We start from the raw sequence: 22,870 nt of genomic DNA, 5'->3' as shown, positions 1-22,870 counted from the left end.
AATAAGACCTAGCCGGACAATCAGCTCTAATGCGTCCTTTGGAGCAAAAATTAATATAAGACCCAGCATTTATTATATTATTATATTATATTATATTACATTATATTATACCTGGTATTATATTATATTAAAATAAGATCGGGTCTTATGTTAATTTTTGCTCCAAAAGACACATTAGAGCTGATTGTCCAGCTAGGTCTTATTTTCAGGAAAACACAGTATATATTACAAAATGATTACCACACTAAGTTTAGATAACATCCATCCCTGTACATAGTTACACATATTTTTTTCTTGTTAATGAGAACTTTTAGGATCTACTCTTTCAGCAACTTCCAAATATACAATACAGTATTTACTAAAATCACCATGCTATACACTATATCCCCAGAGCTTACCTAGAAATGTGTACCTTTCGACCATCTTCACTCATTTCACCCACTTTGGGGCTCCTTTTTGGACATCTGGAAATAACCTGTAAATTGTAAACAGAGTATTTATTTTAAAAACACTTTCCACTTTTATTATCTCATTTGAGCCTCACACCCTGTGAGATAGACAGGGCAGTCATTTTTATTGTTTTAAAATTGATGAAACTGAGGCTCTTTCCTAAGACCACTGTTGGGGAACTTTAGATGCCAATTTGCCAAGGACACTTCCATTTACATATTGTGTTCCATAGGAACTATTAAAGAGTCTCCTTAGACTCTCAAAAGTGTCCTGGTTTGAATGATAAAGTATATTGTCACCCTAACCATAGGTCAAGGTCAGAACCCAATCTTGGTCCCAAACCTAACTCTTGGTCCATTGCAGCCACACCTCTAACTAATATGGTTACTAAAACATCAGGCAGGCAGCCAATAAAATGGAGCTCATCCTCCTCTAGCTCACCCATGTATTAGAGCAAATAACAAATCAAGTGAAGCTCATTTGGGAAGAAGAACCCCTTCCTGGTGATGGAGGTGGCTTCACAGGTCACTCTTTCTCCTGACTCAGCATGGCTGACCCAATATGGCCAAAGCCACACAGACTGGCCCAAAGTTCCAAGTGACAAATACTACATTAAAATACTCAGCACTGAACACTTCACCCAGAATGAACACTCTACCCTTCAACTTCCCTGATCTCAGGCCAGTTATTCATTTTAGTGCTAAATTTACCTCCTGTTCACTCCAACCTTATATTATCTTACAGTAAAAGATGGAAATCAGAAATTCTGAGGTGTGTGAAAAAAATATATACATATTAGACACAAATTTAAGAGAAAACTCTTGTTAATCACAGAGTCCAGGGATAGAAGCTCTAGTTTGAGGAGATGAAAGTCATATTTTAAGATCCTTATTTTGGGGGCTTCCAGTCATGATGGCGGAGTAGGTAAATGCTGTCCTTACCTCCTCCACGACCACATCAAAATTGCAACTAAATTAAAGAACAGCCACACTTTAGAACCACCTGAAGACGAACTGAACAAAACTCCTATAACTAAGGATATAAAGAAGAAGTCATACCAAGACTGGTATGAAATGCAAAATGGCGGAAATGCAAAATGGGCTGGCCTTACACCTATATGTCGTGGTTAAGAATTAGTAGGAATATCTTGGCTGCAGAGGTCCCCTCTGAAGAGCGAGAGGTCCCAGCCCCATACCAGGCTCCCCAGCCTAGATGACCAGTGCTTAGAAGAGGAGTCCTTACAATAACTGGCTGTGAAAATAAGCAGGGACTCAATCAGGGTGAGAGGAATTGCTGCTATAGACCCAAGTATTCCTCTTAAAGGGACTGTGCACAAACTTACTTGCTGGAGGACTCACTGAGTCTGAATTCCAACACTGAGGCAGCAACTCAAAAATAACCAGGGACATACAGGAAAGAACTGAATTGTCTGAGCTGCAAGACAGACAGGCAGCTCTCTGGAGAGAGACTAAACTGCTGATAGTCACAATTGTTCCTTTGTCGAGACCTCCCCCAACCCATCCTGCAGGTGGAGGCAGGCACCAAATCTGAGTCTCCATCAAACTCACCCCACCATTGTGATTCCCTGAGATCCTGCACTAACCAAACTGCGCACCAGCCCAAACCTCTTTCTGTGTCTGTGCCTTATAAACTAATGGCTTCAGCCCACATGCAGACTTTCCTAAAATCTCTCAAAGGTCCACAAACCCCAAACAAGCAGAGGCTGGTCTTGGCATACCCTCTGCCTCCTGCTAAGTGGTCCCTGGCACTAGTGGAGTCATCCTCAATTCTCAATATCAACTCTACCAGGCACCTCTAAGCCCAACACAGACAGCAACCAACCACAGATCACACTGAATCTCCTACCAGGTGGCCCTGGCAGGGTACAGGAAATGGCTGACCTGGGTCTGCCCTGGAGCTTTGCCAAAGAGGCCACAAAAGGAAAACACTGGGGGCCGGCTTCAGACCACACCAGAGCACCGCCTAATTAGTTCCACAAATGGCACACTCAGGGGTGGACTCAGCAGGTACCAGAGCCCCACTATAGCAGATCCCACTCCATGGGGTCAGCCCCCACACGACAGCTCATCTGTTGTAGTTAAGGCCAGTCGTCACAGCCAGTCAGTCTGAGAATCAATCTCACCCATCCAGGTGTCAACAGCAATCAAGGCTTAACTACAACAGGAGGGGACACACAACCCACATAAGGAACACCCCTGGAGCACTGGGCTCAGATGACCAGGGAGACTGCACCCTGGATATCACAGGACACCCCCTACCACAAAAAGCCATCCTGCTAAGGCTGGGAGATGTGGCAGATCTATCTAATATACAGAAACACACAGAGGGAGGCAGCCAAAATGAGGGAACAAAGAAACATGTCCCAAATGAAAAAATAGGATGAAACTCCAGAAAAAGAACAAAACAAACTGGAGCCAAACAATCTCCAACATACAGAGTTCAAAATACTGGTTATACGTATGATCAATGAATTGAGGGTAAAAATAGGTGAAATAAGTGAGAACTGACACGAGATAAACCATAAAAAAGAACCAGTTAGAAATAAAGAATACAGTAACTGAAATCAAGAATACATTCAATGGAAGAAAAGCAGATTAGATGAAGCAGAGAATCAAAGGACCAATTTAGAAGACAAAGTAGCAGAAAACACCCAATCAAAACAGCAATAAGAAAAAAGAATCCAAAAAAATCAGGATAGTTTCTGGGGCTTTGGGGCCAACATCGAGCATAGCTACATTCACATCATAGGGGCACCAGAAAAAGAGAGAAAGCAAGGGATTGAAAACCTATTGGAACAAATAATGACTGAAAAACCTCCTTAACCTGGCAAAGGAAATAGACATACAAATCCAAGAAGTGCAGAGAGTCCCAAATAAGATGAACCCAAATAGACCCACACCAAAATACATTATAATTAAAATGCCAAAAGTTAAAGACAGAGAATCTTTAAAATAGCAAGAGAAAAGCAGTTAGTTATGTACAAGGGAGCTCCCTGTCAGCTGATTTCTCAACAGAATCTTCATAGGCCAGAAGGGATTGGAACAAAATATTCAAAGTAATGTAACAAACACCTACAACCAAGATTACTCTATGCAGCATGGCTACCATTTACAACTGAAGGACAGATAAAGAGCTTCCCAGACAAGAAAAAGCTAAAGGAGTTCATCACCACCAAACTGGTAGTACAAGAAAGATTAAAGAGAATTCTTAAAGAAGAAGAAGGAGAAGAGATAATATATATACATATATATATATATATATATATATGAATAATAAAATGACAGAACTACATGCTTACCAATAATTACTTTAAATGAAATAAATTAAATGCTCCAATCAAAAGACATAGGTGGCTGAATGGAGAAGAAAACAGGACCTATACATATGCTGCCTACAAGAGACCCATTTTACATCGAAAGACACTCACAGACTGAAACTAAAGGAATGAAAAAAGACATTTCGTGCAAATGGAAATGAAAAAATAAAAAAGCTGGGGTAGCAATACTAATATCAGACAAAATAGACTTTAACACAAAGGCTGTAACAGGAGGCAAAGAAGGACATTTTATACACAACAGCCAAGATATGGAAGCAACCTAAGTGTCCATCGATAGACGAATGGATAAAGAAGAGGTGGTATATACATATGATGGGACACTGCCCAGCCATAAAAAGAATGAAATCTCACCATTTGCAAAAACATGGATGAACCTAAAGGGTGTTATGCTAAGTGAAAGAAGTTCGACAAATACCATAAAATTTCACTTATACTCGTATGTGAAATTTGTAAAACAAAATAAATGAACAATAAAATCAGAAACGAACTCACAGATACAGAGAACAAACTGATGGTTGCCAGATGGGAGGAGGTTAGCGAGCTAGGTGAAAAAGGTGAATGGATTAAGAATTACAAATCGGTTGTTAGAAGATAGTCATGGGGACGTAAAATACAGCATAGGGAGTATAGTCATTAATATTGCAATAAATATGTATAGGACCAGGTGGGTACTAAACTTATTGGGGGATCACTTTGTGAGTTATACAAATGTCTAACCACTATATTTTACACCTGAAACAATATAATATTGAATGTCAACTGTAATTAAAAACTAAAGAAAAAAAATTTGTAAATCCTTATCTTAAGATACAACTTGCCCACACTTAGAGGGACTTCTACTACCTTCTACTTTTTCTTTCTCCTATTAAAGGGAGAAATAAATAATTAAATGCAGATGTTTGAGAATAATCTGAGGTCTCAGGTGAGAAAGAACAAGAGAAATTTAAGACTTGATTTTATGAGCTCAGTTGTTCTTTACTTTTCTGCACTCAGTCTAATCTTGAATGAATTTACCTCCACCTGTCTCCAGGAAGAATGTTATTAAAGTAAACCACAAAGGTGGGCCTCATCCTGTTCCTAATGGTATGTCAGCATCTGTGGGTCATTTTCCTGCTGAGCATTTGAAAATGTGCTTGTAAATGAGGAATTGAATTATTTATGGATGATCGGGGGCATTATCTCCATTTTTGAAACAACTGTAACTCTTTCCCTTAGCAATCACCTCGTCCTCTACAGAAGGAACTTCTAAGCTGAGAAGTGTTCAGCCAAGTCCCACCTTAGTTTTACCTTTTCACAAAGCCTGCCCTATTCTCTTATTAATCTAACCACCCTTGGAAAGCTTCTCACATACTGCTTGGCAACTCCCTCCCTGTGACCTGGACTACACTGAGACAGAGGCAAACAAGCCTCGGTTTGCTTTTTGCTACACTAAACAGAGAACAGCACTGACAGTTCAGACTCAATCATATGCTTCAAAGCTGCCCACGGGCCACTTCCACAGGACAGAAGACAACAAGGATCACCAGAGTCTCTTAGTTATGATCAAGGCGGGATGTCACACAAACTTATCCTGTGCTCTCAGTGAAGTCACAGTTAGAGACTCTGCAAAGGCAGTGGAGAAAAATAAAGCCAGACCACTCTGTGCCAGAAATTCTTTGAGAATAATTACCTCACAGGTCAGTCAGAAATGCCAACCAAACCTCTCCAGGACAGATATCGCTGATTCCTAAGGTTTTTTCTCCCCGTCCTTTGCTCTAGCTGAGCCAAGCAAGCATGTCCTCACCCAATTACTTTCCTTCTTTCCTACGTTATCCCTTATTATCTCAATTACCATCCCAAAATAGGCCCCACAAATGAAGAAGGGGTTAGAACCACAATGGTCAACATCATACTTAATAATAACAATTATATAATTATATATCTCTCATATAATAATATGTAATTACCCAATAATTACTATTAAACAGTGCAGTGGTAGCCACTGAGGTTCCAAAACCCTTTAATTATTGTTATAGCTGATAATGAAGCAGAAGATTATTCACTAACATTATTTCTGTGTATCACAGACACTCTTCTCTTTTGCACTCCAAAGTGTCTATTTACTTATTTATTATTTTTTCATTCTTCAGCTGAGTGAGCTCTGACAGGGATATTGAGGCCTTAGAACTCAGGCCTTAAAACTCTGATGTCCTAAGTATGTCACATACAAACCTTCTGCCGTGTTTCCCTGAAAAGAAGACCAGGTCTTACATTAAATTTTGCACCAAAAGACACATTAGGGCTTGTGTTCAGGGGATGTCATCCTGAAAAATCATGCTAGGGCTTTTTTCCGGTTAGGTCTTATTTTGGGGGAAATATGGAAAGTATTCATTTTCTCCTTCATCTCCAAGTCCAGACAGTATCTGAAGAAGCTCCTTCATGGGGAAATCTCACATCAAAATAGGTAGAATGAGGCCAGGCCCCAACTTCTTCCAAACTTGCTTTAAGATACTCAGAAAACAATGTATGGCTAACTCTTGGGTAGAATTAAAACAAAAGTCCTCAGTTATACTGACTATAGTCTCAGGCAACTTAGTCTCTCTAATCTGACATGTGCCCTCCTGTGGAGTCAAATACTGAATTTCATCTCTTCTTTGCAGGATTCCAACTTTAAGACATCTTTTTTGGAGGTAGGTAGGTGGAAAGGATACCACAACAGTATAAGAATTTATTTTTGAAAACTTTTTTGTGCTAAAATTGACACAAGAAAAGTGAAGTATATGGCTCAAAACTGTACTGCAGACTTCCAAGACCCATCTTTCTCCCTGTTTCCCAGACTGCAAATATATCACCAGAAAATTTATCTAGGAGTCTACAATTAAAAAAAAAAAAAAAAAGATTTCCTTTTCCTGGTTTGAGACTCAACCCCCTTCATTCCTTAGTGACACCTGATTTCTAAGGCAGTAGAATAAGCTAAAAATCAGTCCCATCTCTATAGTCTAAGAGATTACAGGTAAATAAGACTAAAGATACTAAGGAAAATGAGAATAATATGAATTCATTTCCTTCAAACTAAATTCATCAGAAGATGATTTTTTTTAAAAAGAGACCTATTCATCTACCAGCGATCACTAGGAGGCTGATCTTTTTAACAGATAATAATATTCCAAATTATCCCCCAAACTTCAGGGAATAACAGATAACATGCAGATAACAGAATTTGGAATGTTAAACAGTTTTTGAGGTCTTTACAGCACTTTCCTCATTATCCTAGGAAGAAGACTTTGTAAGCACAAATCATAGTTCATGACAAATGCCTGAGTGCTCTGTGTGGGACTCACTCCTACTCCATGCCAAAGGATGAATGATGTAGCTCTTTGCTTTCATGTGTTTCACTTTTTCATTCCACTGCTATTCTCTGACACAAAGTCACCATGTACCTTACAGGTTGAACAGTGACAGAGAACTCGTAGTGTCCATCTGGGTTGCTGAGTGAAACAGCCCCTGCTCATCACTCTGTGTCCAATGAGCTGCTGAGCTTGCCAGACCCAAACCTGAGACTCAGTATCAAGTCTTCATCTCGGGGTTGAGCCCGAGAGGGCTAGTGAAGGCAGTTCCCTGCTCTAGACCTTGTGATCGATTTCCAGTGTAAGTAGAAGGAAAACTGAACTTACAGCAGCCTAGAAGGCCCTCTGTGAAATGTCTGTCCAGTGTCAGCAGACAGCATTCTTAACCCCAATCATGATACCCACAGACACTAGCCTTCAAGCTCTTTCCTGCTTTAGTATCTTTACATACTCCTAGAACATTCTTCTCCTCACTCTTTGTCAAGCTAACTCCTAGTCATCTTTAGGGTTTCAACTTGAAAGTCATTTTCTTAGAGAGGCCTTCCACAAACCATCCCATCTGAGAATGTTCCTCGGTGTGTATAATAGTAAACTATCCTTCACAGCACTTTAGTGTGCTTTTTCTTTGTTTTTATTTTAATATATATTTTTCCATTAGATTCAATACATGTTATATTAGCTTCAGGTGTACAACATAAAGATTAGACACTTATATAACTTACCAGGTGATCACCCCAATAAATCTAGCACCTATCTGCACCATATGTAGTTATTACAATATTATTAACTATAATCCTTATGCTATAATTTGCATTCCCAGGACTAATTTGTAACTAGTGGTTTGTACTTCTTAATCCCTTCTCCTTTTCACTTGTCCCCCAAACCCTTTCCCTTCAGGCAAACATCAAAATATTTTCTGTATCTATGGGTTTGTTTCTGTTTTTGTTTGTTCATTTATTTTTGTTCTTTAGATCTACATGTAAGTGAAATCATATGGCATCTGTCTTTCTCTGTCTAACCTACTCCACTCGGCACAATACCCTCTGGGTCCATCCATGTTGTTGAAGATGGCACTATTTCATTTTTTTTATGGCTGAGTAATATTCCATTGTACATATGTACTGCCTCTTCTTTATCCATTCATCCATTGATGGACACTTAGGTCACCTCCATATCTTGGCTATTGTAACTAATGCTGCAATGAACATAGGGATGCTCACATCCTTTTGAAGTCGTGTTCTGGGTTTTTATAAAACCCACAAATGGGATTTACTAGGTTCTTCTTTGTCTCATGTTATAGCATTTCTTTTAAAGTCCATTTTATCTGCTATGAACATTGCTATCCCAATTTTTTTGTTTGTTTCCATTTCCATGAATATTTTTTTCCATCCGTTTATTTCCAGTCTGTGTCTTTGGATCAGAAGGGAGTCTCTTGCAGGCAGCATATGTAAGGGGTAGTGTTTACTTATGCATTTAGCCACCCTATGTCTTTTGATTCGAGCTTTTACTACACTTACATTGAAAGTAATTGTTGATAGGTATGTAGTTATTACCATTTTAGTATTCGTATTTTAGATCTTTTATTTCTTCTTCTTCTTCTTCTTCTTAAAAAAGTCCTTTTAACATTTCTTGTAATACATGTTTGATGGTGATTAACTTCTTTAGCTTTTTGTTGTCTAGGAAGGTTTTTATCTGTACTTCAATTATAAATTATAGCTTTGCTGGGTAGAGTAATCTGGTTGTAGGTCCTTGCTTTTCATTGCTTTGAATATTTTGTGCCAATCCCTCTGGCCCGTAAAGTTTTTGTTGAGAAATCAGCTGACATTCTTATGGGAACTCCCTTGTAGGTAACTAACTACTTTTCTCTTGCTACTTTTAAGATTCTTTCGTCTTTAAGCTTTGTCGTTTTAATTATGATGTGTCTTGGTGTGGGCCTCTGTCGTTTCATCTTGTTTAAGACTCTCTGTTTTTCCTGGGCTTGTATGTCTACTTCTTCCACCAGGTTAGGGAAGTTTTCCATCATTATTTCTTCAAATATATTTTCAATTCCTTGCTCTTTCTTTTTTCCTTCTGGTACCCCTAGGATGTGAATATTGGTATGCTTGATTTTGTCCCAGAGGTCCCTTAAACTAGTCTCATTTTTTGGATTTTTTTTCTGTTTCTACTGTTCTGATTGGGTGTTTTCTGCTACATTATCTTCTAAATTGCTTATTCGATCCTCTGCTTCATCTAATCTACTGTTGATTTCCTCTAATATATTCTTTATTTCACTTACTGTATTCTTTATTTCTGACTGGTTCTTTTTCATATTTTCTATCTCCATTTTTATGTTTTCTATTTCTTTGTTGAAGTTCTCATTGAGACCATTGATCACCCTTATAACCAGTGTTTTGAACTCTGCACCTGGTAGGTGGCTTGTCTCCATTTTACTTAGTCCATTTTATAGAGAGTAGTTCTGTTTTCATTTGGGACATGTTTCTTTGTCCCGCTATTTTGGCTGCTTTCCTATATTTTTTCTATGTATTAGGTAGGGCTGCTATGTTTCCCAGTCTTAGTAGAGTGGGCTTAGGTAGTAGGTGCCCTGTGGTGTCCAGTGGTGCAACCTCCCTAGTCACCTGAGCCAGGTGCTCCAGGTGTGTCCCTTGTGTGTGTTATATGTACCCTCCTACTGTAGTTGAGCCTTGGCTGCTATTGGCACATCAGCAGGAGGGATTGAACCTCAGGTTGATTGGTTGTGAGGGCTGCCCATGACTACAGTGGAGAAGCTATTGTGTAGGAGATGATCCTATGGAGAATTTGGTTTAGCAGGGCTCTGGTGCCCTTTGGGTGTATCTTCCAAAGAGGCAGCTAGTGGTGCTTTGGCTTGATTCGAAGCCAGCCATGTGATTGCCAGCCCCAGGGCCTCCTTGGAGGTGCCCAACCATAGGTCAAGTTCAGCCACAGCCTGTACCCTGCCTGGAGCCACCTAGAATGAAACACAAAGAAATTCGCAGATGGCAGCCACCTGCACTGAGCTTGGTGGTGCCTGAGAGAGACTAAGCTGGAAACTGAGGCTGACTATGCTAGGATTGGGGCTGCTTAGAAAGAGGCATGGGGCACGCTGAGGCCAGATGATGCTTGTTTGGGATTCGTGAACTTTGAGATATTTTAGAAAAGTCTGCAGCATAAGCCAAGACAGGCAGTTTGCATGGAAAAGCCACTGGAAGCAGCTTGGGTGGGCCCACCTATTGGATGAGGTCAGGTCTCAGGGCATCCCCAGGACAGGGCGGGGATTAACCAGGTTGTTAATTCCGAATGGTTTTAGCCAGGTGGATGGAAACTCAGATGTGGTGTCTGCATGCATCTGCACACTTGGGGTTTGGGGGAAGGGAGGAGCTCAACAAAGAAACAATGGCTTCAGCCAGCATCTCTGTCTGGAAGAAAGCTGCCTCTCCAGCACTTTCTCTGAAGCCAGACAACTAGTTCCTCCTCATATGTCCCTGGTGCCTTTTAAGCTGCTACCTCAGGGTTGGAGCTCAGAGTGAATGGGTCCATCAGCAAGTAAGTCCATGTACAAGCCACTTAAGAGGAATGCCTTGAACTCCAGCAGCCCTCTGTCTCACTCAGCCACAGTCTCCACTGATTCATATCCAGAAGTTATGAGAACTTCTCTTCCTGGCATTGGAACCTGGGCTGGGGAGCCTGGTGTGGGGCTTGGAACCGTCATTCTTCAAGTAGGACCTCCACTGAGCTATCCCTCCCATTTTTAACAGTCGCAGGTGGTTGTAGGACCAGCACATTTTACATTACAGCTGCTACCAGTCTCCATGTGGCTTCTTCTGTATGTCTGTAGTTATAGGACTTCTGTTCGGCTAGCCTTCAGGTGATTCTCAACGATGGTTGTTCTGTAGTTTAGTTGTAATTTTGATGTGAAAGGAGGCAAGCTCCAGCATTTACCTACTCTGCCATCTTGACTAGACATCCCACACTTTAGTAAGTTATCAAAAAGATAAACTAAAAATTTGCAAACTTTGCTGCCCATTTTTTTCTCCACTTGATTGTAAGCCTTATGAGAGGAGAGAGCTGGTGTTTTCTTTCTTCTTATTTACCAAGTGTTGGGCATGTAGTAATTTACAAATAACTGTGGAATAAATAAGTCAATTTAGTAAATGTGATGATCAGAATATTTAGAGACACATCCTAAGACCCACCTTAGGAAATCAGCAAAGAGTAGCTAAAGCAATGGAATAAATAGAGTTGGCATATGGGAATTGAGCTCTAGACCATCTAGCCCCAATGTACAGAACAGCACATCAAGGCTTTGTTTCACATACTGTTACCACCAGAATGACTGGAGAATTTGGCCCAATGTGGTATCTGAAAGGAAGGTCAATAGATCCTGGATTCCCTAGTTCAATACTCACTTCAAATGATTAACACCTTGTTCTCAGAAGCCATGAAAAAGTATTGAAAATGCTAATGTTCTAGCATCCAGTATGTCTTACACCCAGAGATGGGGGAAAATGAAAACAAAACTAAACACAACAACAAAAACAAAAAACAAGGAATCCTTTGTGAAACATAAATCTCTATTTTTGGTTTAAAAACTATGAGCAAAGAGCTTACATGTGTGTCAACCTCAAAAGTTAGGGAGGTATTCCAAAATATCCTTCCTTCCTTCCATAACCTACTGCAAGTGTGTAATTTACTATTTTATTTATAGCATTTTTGTAACTGTGTTTTTAATCTTTACTAAAGCTTAGGGATAATGAGTTCCATAAGTTTACTACCTGCTGTATGAAACTGTAATTTTACAAAGTTCTTTGCAACTCTTATTCTTTTAAGCTTAAAGCCACTGTGCCTCTGCCTCTGATAATCTGTTTATTGGGTGAGGAAGGTCTTATTTGTCCTTTTCTCACTGCTCCACGTTTGCCATCTTAACACTATTTCTTTGACTCTCTTGTTTCCTGTAGCTTCTTTATGGCGGGTTCCTTTCTTAACTGACTTGCTTTACAAAGAAATATTTAGAATAAGATTTCCTTCGCTGATACTGCTAGGCCCTCACTACTTAAAGGGATATCAGGGCCAACAGTGTCAGCATCACTCGGGGCTGTTAGAAATGCAGAATTCTGGGCCCCACCCCAGGTTCTCAATCAGAATCTGTATTTTAATAAGAACAGTAGACGAAGTCTTTGCACATTAAAGTTTAAGGAGCTGCTCCTTCCCAGTGCCCCCCACCCCACCCTACCCCAGCCACTGCCCCACCAACAAAACTTTTCCTCACAAAAATGCTGGCTGACTACTGTGACCTGGCTCATCCCACCCTTAGATTCAAAAGAGCTCAGGAATCCTCAGGACTCTGAGCTCCCAGGAAACCAGGATGTCAGAGGTACCAATAGGAAATATCAGCTGCCTTATGTGTTTATTAAACACGTAATTTTTGTGAGCTACCACGTGATCTAGGAGATAAAGAGCAGGGATGCTGCTAAACATCCTAAAACGCACAGGATGACCCGCACAACATAGGACAATCCAGTCCTGAAAGTCCATCGTCCTGACGCTGAGAAACTCTGCTCTGGATTAATTCTGGCATGGCATTAACCTCAGCAGCCTCTTCCACTCTCCTCACTCTCTTCCATTTTCCTTCACAAGGGCCCTTCAAACACCCTTACCCATTTATGCCCCATCTGGAGTTTCAAGTCTTTCTTGAATGGTCTGGCTGCTCATTTCCTGCTGGCCATAGTAGCGTAGTGTGTACCTCATAACTGGAACATCTTGGTGGGTACAGGGAGAGGCCCACAGGCAGGTTTGTACTAGTGTGTCAGACAGGCTGCCATTTTAGACAAAGGAAAATGAACACGGATTCCGGCCATGAGCCCCAGTATATCCCTGATTCTTTCTGTGTTTTCTCACTCTTAGCTGTTCTCAGGGCTCTGAGCCCCTAGCCTTACCCTCTGGGTAACCTTTCAGCCGTCTGCATATCTAGCACTGGAAGCCAATCTCCTTCTTACTTGTGACATTAATGTCTCTCTCCTCCCTATCACCATCTTTCTCTGATCCCAAACATTTCATCTCTGTTCTTGTAGGTCCTTTGTTACGTCTCTCACTGGACAGGGGTTAGTTCAAGCTCATCGCACTTGAATGCACCAAGACACTATCCACATCAGCTCCTCTTAGGGCGTCTGTGATTAACTTCACAATTACTTAAAATTTTACTCTGGTAATACAAATATCTAGGACGAGGTAGCCCTTTCCTCCTGCTTACCTAACTTTTAGTTTACAAAGATGGCACCAATATATTATTCCCGAAGGGTAAACTGAAGAATTCATAGAAAAGACAATGATGAAACATTTCTGCATAGTTAAGAGGAATAAAAGTACACTTGACATAACGTTCATAAAAATTAACAAAATGCATAAAGGAGTCTATGACTGCTAGAGAGTTGATTTTAACCAGTTTTCCTGAGCAAGAGGGCACTTTATGTGGATCATGAAGATCAGGGATCCTTTCTTCACTCTTTCTTGTGATTAGATATTGAAGGCCTCTGGAGTCTTGGGATGTACAGAGAACGTCCCAATCAAGTATCCGTCCTTTTAAGAGCTGGGATGTTATGGAGGGCAAAGCCTGACACAGTCAGTCCACAGAGCCTCCCACACATGTGCTCACTTCTTTTAATAGCTGAGTTTTGGGTGCTGCTTTCTGTTTTCTGGTTTCATTTCCATTTCTTTTTGTGTGTAGGGCTCATAAACACTGAGCAAAAGTGCCTCATTTCAGATCAATAGAAGGAGATGATCTAGGCCTGCTCACCTCAGAGGTGAGTAGACTTCAGTTGAGATCCTTACCTTCTTTATGGTAGAATTGTCAACACTGTTTTGTAGGTTAGCATAGTGAGAACCGTTATTCTCTTCCTTTTTTCTTAACTTATGCAGACTCCACCCTTTCTCTGCATGGCACATCTGTCTCACAGAAAGCTAACCCCATGGCCAGCCCTAAGAGCAGGCACTGATTAGTCTAGCCTAATTCAAGTAACCCCACACCTCTAGCAAAGGATTGGTTCTGGAGCTCAGTCTTCAGCAGCAGCTCATGACATTCCCTTGGTAATAGTTAACTGGTGCCAGGGCAGGACGAGACCTACATTGGCCCAGTCAGACTGCAGTGAGGAATTGTTCTTCCATAAATGAAGAGAGAGTTTTTCCCTTCCTCAGCCCCAGGGAAGTGAGCAAGGGAGTGCAGAGTGAGCAAGGAGCAGAGAAAGCCCCAATTTTTGCTGGTAGTAATCATACAACATTGAGGAGAACAAGTTTAAGAATGAAACCAATGCCAAGGACATAGGGCAAAAAGATACCAACAACTGGATCCCGATGACAGAGTTGTTATATCAAACAATCCTGAAGCACTCTGCCTTCTTGCTGTGAGAGATGATCCATGTCTTGACTACTTGCATGAGGTTTTCTTAGAGCCCAGAGCAACTTCACTGATCATTTCTCCTCACCAGGAGAACGTACGGCCCTATGAAGGAGGCAGCACACTTCTCTTTCCAGGAGGCTCCTCTTTTTCACCTTAAACTACTTCTAGAAACATCCTCCTAGCCCACCAAAACGATTAAGAGACCTCCTTCTTCAAAGGTTAGAAATTGTTATACTCCAACTCTAGACCCTCAACAAAGCCTGCTGGGTCTCCTTCCACCCCACTACCTACTTTTTTCTTCTATCCCTTCCTGGATTCATCAGCCAAACCTATTTTCCTCTCCATTTCTGCCAGGGATTTGTGGCCTTACTTGTACAGTTTACCTAAGATGGCCTCAGCTACAAGTGTTGATGATGTCCAAGACAAGTACTTGCTAATCTCTCAGAAGCTACCGGGTATATGGAATCCTACAGTGCATCCGGATGATCAAACTATTTCATTTTTTTATTCTCCTTCGCTGAAATGGGTGCCTTAAAATAGATTTAGATCCATGCTTTGCCTGAAAAGAAAGAGCTGACAGGGCTTGCAACTGGCAGTGCATCAGTTCCACCTCAAGGAAATCAACAGGGAGAAGCTAATGAAACGGAACAGCTCTCATATTAACCAGTTAGCTATTCAGCTTAGGACAGATGTGGAAAATAAGCCCATACATGACAAATTCATTAAAGTGAAATTATCCATTCAACACCTTGATATCTGAGCAGACTGATGTTTCAAAATTATTATAATTATGATCATGGGGATAAAGAGAGCCAAACTTTCAAAAGAAGACTTGAAAAAAATTAAAAATTCTAGTACTACCCTGTGAGATGAAAATAATGAGCTGGTCACAGATTCCCCAGGATATCAGCAATTGCTCTAAATCCTTCTTGATGAGGAATCTGTGACTCTGAACTCAACATTAATTCAAATGCAAATAATATCTCTTCCCCCTGAGAATCATTATTCCTGATGCAGCAGGCAGTTTAATGGGGAATCTGCAGGTGCACTGCAGACTGAACCAGACAAGTTGTTCCAGCTCCAGATGAAAGCTTTGACTCCTAGAGACATGGAACCTGATAGTCAGAGCCCAGAGCTCTGAATCCCCTCACTGCCTCTGAGGTCAAGCCCTGGGTAAAGCGTATGAGACTCAGCAGAGTGCAGATGTGGTGTCTGCAGCCTAGAAACATCGCAAACCTCTCCTGCTTTGCTCAGGCGCACACCCCACCCTTAAGTAGCTGTTGACCAGCTGAGACCTTTGCATAGAGGTTCCCCTTCAACACTACCTGCAGAAGACAATCAATCTCCAGCATTGTCACCTTTAGGGGACCCACATAGGAGAAAAAGCTGGAAGTCTCTGAAATTGGGTGGCTTGGGCTTGAATATATGATGGTAGGAAAATTGCATGGTCATCTGCCCCTCAGTTTCTCCATCAGCAACATAAGAACATTTATAAATGGTTTAAGTACCATTTATATGGTACTTATAGTACCAGAGTATGGTTTAAGAAACATAACAAACTTCATAGGCAACATAGAGAAGTGGTTCAGAGCATGGACTCTGGAGGCAGACTTGCTTGAGTTTCAATCTGAGCTCTACTACTTGCTTACTATTACTTTGCTCTACTTTTTAAGCTACTGCTTGCTCTACTACTTTGGCAAGTTAACTAACCTTTTTCTTTACATCAGTTGGCTCAGACGTAAAATGGAAATTATAATATTAACAGCTTCTCATAGCTGTTATGAAGAATAACATTTTAAAATAATTTAGACCAGTGTTAATCTTACATAACAAGCACTATATGTGCATTGAGTACAGTATTTGGCCCATAACAAGAGCTCAATAAATGTTATATTAGCATTGAATTAATTAGCACATTTGTGAGAGTGGTAGCAACATTGTAGATGAGGGGAAGAGGGAACAATATTTCTGAGGACAGAATAAGGGACAAGATACTTTTAGTTAGAAGAAACTGCCTTCTCAACAATCTCTTCTTATGAGTCTTCAGATCACAGTATAAATGTAATGTGATACTTCGGTGTATACTGGTGACACAGGATCACGAACTAGGAATACATTGGCTCCCAGATGCAATTCTCAAGTCAGATAGCATATTCTAAGGTAAGAAGAAGGGAGGTGGTTTAGCCCAGGTAGGAAGTTGTTATGTGTGGCAATCCTGGGTCTGAGTGACTATGGACATATGAAGTACTTCCATAATTAACAACACAAATCATAATTATGTTTCAGAATCACACAGAGACACAGCATGTCAAGTAGATAAGTAGTACCTGCCTAAGAAATGTAAATAACAACAGTTCTCGGCTTTCATTATTGCAAGGTCACGGAGACCTGCCTGGTGTCAGTGTTCATTTTCTTAAGTCACAGCTGAAAAAGTGACACCCTTTATTCAAAGAACAGAGTTGTAGAAGATGTACTTATTCAACAAGTGGGTGATAGGATATACTTGGCTTGTTTTATATGTTAAATCTATCCTTAAAATTTCTGTGTAGAAAAAATAATGGAGAAGTAAATCATGACAGATATTTGGTTAAAACAACCCTGGAGCAAATCTAAAAAATCTATTTAAATACAAATAATCATCTGTAATTTTTGTTGTCTGGTTTGTTTGTTTTTCTATCATTATTATAATTTAGTAGACACACATTGAGTTTTCTTAAGCCAGGACTTATATTTTCTATTGGGGCCTTTTGCCTGACTATTATATCTTTTACTCTAGATTGTATTAGCAAGGACTTAAAGGTGTTGCAAGGTAAGTGAGAGTTTAGATACAGCTCTGTCATGCAGAACTTTCTCTCAGTTGCTTCAGGGCAAATGCACTTTAAAGTGCCTGCACAGTAAATGTCAATCATTGCATCTTGCCATGTCTTGCAGATTTGTCATTGTCAAAGGTTACCATTTCATTATGATAGCCTACGATGTGATTAGAATCCTGTATTAACCAAAGCCATTTTATATTCAAGGGCAAAATTTAAAGCAAAAAATATAAATATATATACAAAGAAGAAGAAAAAGAGAATTTGTCTCCTTCACCTTCAGTGTTGGGGAAAATAGCTAGAAAAACTCTTGCAATAATTTCTTCCTTTGCTTCTAGGTCAATTAAATAGCAAGGCCTTTCTATCTCATTATCAATTTCAAAAAATAACAAATAAATTAAATGAAGAAACAGATTACAGGTCCTTATTCATCAGAGATGTATCCCCTTATCTTCTTTTTAGCCTGGCAACATATATCCAGGGTTTCTTTCTGCCTTAGTTTCAAAGGTAAGGGAAATTTCAGAGCCATGCTTCTATTTTTATTGATTCTTCTTGTCTTCTTGTGGACACAGCATTATTTTGAACAAGGTTTCACCTCTAAGTCTTTTTATCACTGATAATTATGTCATGGTACCTGAATCACTCATCAGCAAAACACCCAATCAAGGGATGACATCTGCCTCCTTTTATATCAGTCACCACGTAGTCTCGAACCTTCCATTGCCACAATAATAGAACCACAGTTCATCCAAGACAAAACAACAGGCTGGGAATGGTTCAGCCCTCTCATGTAATGAGAGATGGAGCATGAAAAGTCCCACTGGGTGTCCTTAGTCTCCTCTTTCCCCTGATTTCAATGGGAGGCCCTGGTCTCCCACCTGAGTTCACCAGCGCTATCACACCTGAAATTCCTTCCCATCTTCTCCACCCTGAGAGGAGTCCGTAGTCTGATGGAAGCCCTCTGGTTAGGAGGCTGGGAGCTCATTTCTATGAATTTATCATTTACTCTTTGGAACCAGAAACTATCAAAATACCAGGGGACCTGTCACCTCAAGGCCCTACAGAGTATTTATTTGTTTGTAAATTGAGAGACACGGGTCTTCCTCACTCCCTCCATGGTAGGGTTGTTTCTAACGGCATTCCCTCATCTCTCAAGCTGTCCTGACTGCTCATGCCTATTGACTTTTTTCCAGTATCCTCGTAAGATAATATACATTCAGAAAATCTTGGTCCTGTTCCTTGTTTTATAAATGTTTTGAATATCACAGAATGAAGGAAGCGAGGTTTAAGTTTGACGTCAAGATGCCCTGCTGTGATAGTCTGCAATATACAGTAATCCTTCTCTTATCCACGGTCTTCCTTTCTGCAGTTTCAGTTACCCACAGTCAACCATGGTCTGAAAATATTAAATGGAAAATCCAGAAATAAACAATTTATAAGTTTTAAGTCGCGTACTGTTCTGAGTAGCATGATGAAATCTCACACCAATCAGCCGCGTCCAGCCAGGGATATGAAACATCCCTTTGTCCAGTGTCTCCATGCTGTACACACTCCCCGCCCGTTAGTCACTTAGGAGCCTTCTTGGTTATCAGACCTAATATATCGGTATCTCAGTGCTTGTGTTCAAGTAACCCTTATTTTACTTAATAAGGAACCCAAACATCAAGAGTAGTGATGCTGGCAATTGAAATATGCCAAAAAGAAGCCATAGAGTGCTTTCTTTAAATAAAAAGGTGAGTATAGTACAATAAGATATTTTGAGAGAGAGAGAAATACCATATTTACATAACTTTTATTACATTTTATAATTGTTCTATTTTATTAGTAGTTACTGTTGCTAATCTCTTGCTGTGCCTAATTGATAAATGAACTATATCGTAGTTATGCCTGTATGGGAAAAAATTATAGTATATGTATGGTTTGTTACTATGCACATTTCAGGCATCCACTGCGGGTCTCAGAACATAAGGGGGGACTACTGTATACAGTCTACTCTAAGGGTTTGAGTCTTGCTGAGAATTCTTGAAACATAAAAAGCTGTATCGATGTGCATTTTCTGTTCTCAATCTTCCCTTTCATCCTATATCTACCAATATTCCATTGATTGGAGACTTTGCCTGGGTCAGTGATTCTCAGGCTTGAGGGTAGATCAGAATCACCATGAGAAAATGTTAAAAATACCAATTCCCAGGTCCTACCTCCAGGAATTTGATTTGGCAGATAGAAAGCAGCAGCTCAGAAATATGAATGTTTAGCTGGTAGACCAGTCGATTCTGAAGCAGGAAGTCCAAGACTATATTTGCATGCTGGTTTAGGTCAAAACTGAAACTTTTAAAATCCTCAAGAGGGCCCTGACTTTTTCAGCATTCCCAAAATATATTCTTTTATTTCTTTAATATTAAGTACTCAAGATTAGACATTGCCTCCAGGATCTTAAAGTAGCTTAATGTCATCTTGAGGCAAACAAAACAATGTTTTGGATTCCTAGGATTGTTCTTCTTTAGTTCAGAAAGTCCTTTTCTTATCCATATGATGTGCCAGGCACTGAGGATACAGGGTGGGAGTTCTTGCCCTCAGGAGCTCATGAGCATGTGGTGATGTTCCATTAAATTAGCAATTACAATACGGCAGAAGGAGTATAATTATATAGATATGTACAGGTCGCTACGCCAAAACAAAAGAGGGGCACTACCTGAGAAAGGAGATCAGGAAGCCTTGTTGGAGCAGATGGCACCAGAACAGGGCTTTGGATGAGGAAAAGAAAGATTAACTAGGCCAAGAGTATAGAGAAGGAAAATGCAGAGTGGGTGTGTATAATATAGTTCAAGTATCCACCAGGAGTTAAATACGGACCGGGAATAGGGGCATGGGAGAAGAGTGACAAGGGAAGAGGTTGAAGGGGGAAAGCAGGATGTAAACCATGCCTAGGAGTTTGGAAATTATACATTAGGTAATGAGAAGCCACTGAAAGGTTCGGATGTGGGTAGAAGATGGGTCAGATGGGAGAAAGACTGGTGTTCAGATTATTTCCTCACATAGCCAGACTCAAATACCAGAGCTTAAAAACACCAAGTCTGTGGCGTTGGCATCATGTTCCTTTTTTTAAGTAATAAAGTTTAAAGTTTCTATTACACATGGAAATCTGTTGACAATTTTAATCTGATGGTGGTGGCCACAGCATTGTGACTTAATGACAGACTCCTTTGTCAGTAGAAACAAAAAGGTGCTGTCACTGGCATGATTCAACTCAGCTTTACTTCCTTCTTTTACAAATTGTCTTTCTTTTGTTCAATTTTTTTTTTTTATATTAAATTTATTGGGGTGACAATTGTCAGTAAATTTACATAGATTTCAGGTGTACAATTCTGTATTACATCGTCTATAAATCCCATTGTGTGTTCACCACCCAGAGTCAGTTCTCCTTCCATCACCATATATTTGATCCCCTTTACCCTCATCACCCACCCCCCACCCCCTTACCCTCTGGTAACCACTAAATTACTGTCTGTGTCTATGAGTTTTTGTTTCTCATTTGTTTGTCTTGTTCTTTTTGGTTTATATACCACATATCAGTGAAATCATAGGGTTCTCTGCTTTTTCTGTCTGACTTATTTCACTTAGCATTATTCTCTCGAGATCCATCCATGTTGTCACAAATGCTCCTATATCATCTTTCCTTAATGCCGAATAGTATTCCATTGTGTATATGTACCACAACTTCTTTATCCATTCATCTATCGAAGGACATTTTGGTTGTTTCCATGTCTTGGCCACCGTAAACAAAGCTGCAATGAACATTGGAGTACACGTGTCTCTATAGAGAGATGCTTTTATATTTTTGGGGTAGATACCCAGGAGAGCGATTGCTGGGTCATATGGTAATTCTATTCGTAATTTCTTGAGGAACCTCCACACTGCCTTCCATAGCGGCTGCACCAGTCTGCATTCCCACCAACAGTGTATGAGAGTTCCTTTTTCTCCACAGCCTCTCCAACACTTGTTACTATTTGTTTTGTTGATGAAAGCCATTCTGACTGGGGTGAGGTGATATCTCATTGTGGTTTTCATTTGCATTTCTCTGATGATTAGCGATGTTGAGCATTTTTTCATATGTCTGTTTGCCATTTGTATATCCTCTTTGGAGAAATGTCTCCTCAGGTCCTCTGTCCATTTTTCAATTGGGTTGTTTGTTTTTTTGTTGTTGAGTTTCATGAGTTCCTTGTATATTTTGGATATTAGCCCCTTATCAGAGGAACTGTTTGCGAAAATCTTCTCCCATTCAGTTGGTTGCCTCATTATTTTGTCAATAGTTTCTTTTGCTGTGCAGAAGCTTTTCAGTTTCATATAATCCCATTTGTTTATTTTAGTTTTCACTTCCATTGCCTTTGGAGTCAGATTCATAAAATGCTCTTTGAACCCAAGGTCCATAAGTTTAGTACCTATGTTTTCTTCAATGCAGTTTATTGTGTCAGGTCTTATGCTTAAGTCTTTGATCCATTTTGAATTAATTTTGGTACATGGTGACAGATAGCAGTCCAGTTTCATTCTTTTGCACGTAGCTATCCAATTCTGCCAGCACCATTTATTGAAGAGGCTGTCTTTCCTCCATTGTATGTTTTTACCTTCTTTGTCAAAAATTATCTGTCCATATTTATGTGGTTTTATTTCTGGGTTCTCAATTCTATTCCATTGGTCTATGTGTCTGTTTTTCCGCCAATACCAAGCTGTTTTGATTATTGTAGCCCTGTAGTACAAGCAAAAATCAGGGAGTGTAATACCTCCAGTATAGTTCTTTTTTTTTAATATTGCTTTGGCTATTCGGGGTCTTTTGTGGTTCCAAACAAATCTGATGATTTTTTGTTCTATTTCTTTAAAAAATGCCATTGGGATTTTAATGGGGATTGCATTAAATCTGTATATGGCTTTGGGTAATATGGCCATTTTAACTATGTTGATTCTTCCAATCCATGAGCATGGAATGCCTTTCCATTTCTTTGTGTCTTCTTCAATTTCTTTCAAAAATGTCTTATAGTTTTCAGCATACAAATCCTTCACATCCTTGGTTAAGTTTATTCCTAGGTATTTTATTCTTTTTGCTGCAATTGCAAAAGGAATTGTTTTTTCTATCTCTTTTTCTGAGATTCCATTGTTGGTATATAGGAAAGCAATGGACTTTTGTACGTTGATTTTGTAGCCAGCAACTTTACTGTATTCATTGATTGTTTCTAATAGCTTTTTGGTGGAGTCTTTAGGGTTTTCTATATATAGCATCATGTCATCTGCAAAGAGTGACAATTTAACTTCTTCATTCCCAATTTGGATGCCTTTTATTTCTTTCTCTTGCCTGATAGCTCTGGCGAGGACTTCCAACACTATGTTGAAAAGCAGAGGTGATAGGGGACAACCTTGTCGTGTTCCTGAACGTAGAGCAAAGGGCTTCAGCTTTTCACCATTAATTATGAGATTAGCTGAGGGCTTGTCATATATGGCCTTTATTATGTTGAGGTATTTTCCTTCTATACCAATTTTACTAAGT

The 22,870-nt window shown here is 39.9% G+C and overlaps 1 long non-coding RNA gene across 1 annotated transcript in view; it reads right to left on the bottom strand.

Annotated features, from left to right (window-relative positions):
* Window positions 1-416: 416 nt before the first annotated feature.
* Window positions 417-22,870, bottom strand: part of LOC308496505 — a 208,661-nt gene continuing 186,207 nt past the window's right edge. Inside the window, exon 3 of the long non-coding RNA XR_013993192.1 lies at window positions 417-475. This is a non-coding gene — a long non-coding RNA (uncharacterized lncRNA). The remainder of the gene's footprint in view (window positions 476-22,870) is intronic.

This window comes from Rhinolophus hipposideros, assembly GCF_964194185.1.
Source record: "Rhinolophus hipposideros genome assembly, chromosome: 4".
NCBI classification, from domain to species: Eukaryota; Metazoa; Chordata; class Mammalia; order Chiroptera; family Rhinolophidae; genus Rhinolophus; species Rhinolophus hipposideros.
This window is presented reverse-complemented; position numbering and strand designations above follow the sequence as displayed.